Below are 1723 nucleotides of genomic sequence, written 5' to 3' on the forward strand. Positions count from 1 at the left end.
AGTCTTAATCATGAAGGGATGTTGTATTTTATCAGATGCTTTTTGTGTATTAGTTGATATGATCATATATTTTTTATCTTTTTTTCTGTTAATATAATGTATTACTTTTTTTTGTTTTACATATGTTAAACCACCTTTGCATCCATGGAATAAAGCCTACCTGGACATGGTGCATAATTTTTAAATTTGTCATTGGATACAGTTTGATAATAACTTGTTGAGAATTTTTGTGTCTATATTCAACAGGCATGTTGGTCTCTAGTTTTTTTGTTGTTGTTATGTACTTGTCTATTCAGGCATGAGGGTGATGGGAGCTTCATAGAATGAGTTTGGGAGAGTTTACTCCTTTTGGGTCTTTAGAAATAGTACACTGAGTTAGTTCTTTAAAAATTCTGTAGAATTCAGAAGTAAAGTCATCGAGAACTGGGCTATTGTTTGTTTGGAGACTATTTATTACTGATTCTATCCCATTGTTTCTTATTGGTCTCATTAGGCTTTCCATGTCTTCTTGATTCAGTCTTGGTAAATTGTATGTGTCCAGAAATTTGTCCATTATTTTTATTTATTTATTTATTTACTTAAGTTGTGTTCATTTCATCCAGGTTTTCTTGTTCATTGGTGTATAGTCACTCATAGTATTTTTTTTTCATGCAAGGCTTTTCTCATCAAGGGACATAGAGGCCAACATTGCTCCGATTCTTACAAATAATCTTAATAGGTGTGGTGCTCCATGAACCTGGGACATTGGTGCATCAGGGTGAGCCAAGAGGATTTCAGCATACTGGAGCCTTTCGAATTTGTAGAGCAACTGAGTGCCCAACCTGACATTGAAATATTCTTTTATTCCTGTCACGACCTCATTAACTGCATATTCCTTGTTGTCGATGTTTCCCTGTGACTTCTTGCAGTTTGCGTGCTCTTCCAGAATTGCATGTACGTTTTTCTTTGCAGGGAGTTGAAACAGCTGCTTCTGCCTGGTCACTAAGTCCCAGTCCTCAATAAATCATGGTTTCAATTCTTCAGGAATCTTCACTTTGACCTCCATTCTATTCTTGAATGCCCCTTCACTTTCAACAGTGGGGTCTGCCCTGGCCCTTTTCTTCCGAGGGGCCTGAGGTGCTTCACTGGTACTGCCACCATCTCCATTTCCAGGAGTCTTCTGCTTGTTCTTTCTTGTCTTCCTCACAGACCCTGAAGGGGGTTTTCGGCAGAGCGACCCCTCCCCCATCTTCCTGGCAGAGCTGACTCCACACTCTTCAGCTGGGGACCAGCTGTCTTCTTTCCCAAAGAGGCACCTCTCATCCTACTTCTCTGCATGTTGCTCCTAGTTGTTTTTTTTAAATTGTCCTCTTCTTCAGATTATTGTCATGAATCTGAGAACCCTACTTTTTGGAGCTCATTCAACCCTGTTTATTCAACCCTGTTTTTATTCTACCAACAATCTCCTTTCTTTCCCTTTCAAGAATTCCTATTGATTTCTCAGATGGAATTTTATCAATCTTCTGGGATGGCCTGGAAAGATGAAGTGAGAGACACAACCCAAGATCCTGTAATCAAGGATGATTCTACGACCAGGATCAGATCTCCTGATCCTTACTGTACAGCAAACTTACCTTTTCTGATGGTGACCTGAAACGAGAATCCAGTTCTTCCCAGTAGCTGACGTGTGATCACTGCCATTCCTCCAACCACCATAGTCAAAGGGAGAAAATGTTGTAAACCT

The 1723-nt window shown here is 39.6% G+C and overlaps 1 pseudogene; it reads right to left on the bottom strand.

Annotated features, from left to right (window-relative positions):
• Positions 1 to 1400, bottom strand: part of LOC102495493 (mortality factor 4-like protein 2) — a 6039-nt pseudogene extending 4639 nt beyond the window's left edge.
• Positions 1401 to 1723: the final 323 nt, after the last annotated feature.

Source organism: Tupaia chinensis, unplaced genomic scaffold (genome assembly GCF_000334495.1).
Source record: "Tupaia chinensis unplaced genomic scaffold, TupChi_1.0 Scaffold149910_1, whole genome shotgun sequence".
NCBI lineage: Eukaryota > Metazoa > Chordata > Mammalia > Scandentia > Tupaiidae > Tupaia > Tupaia belangeri.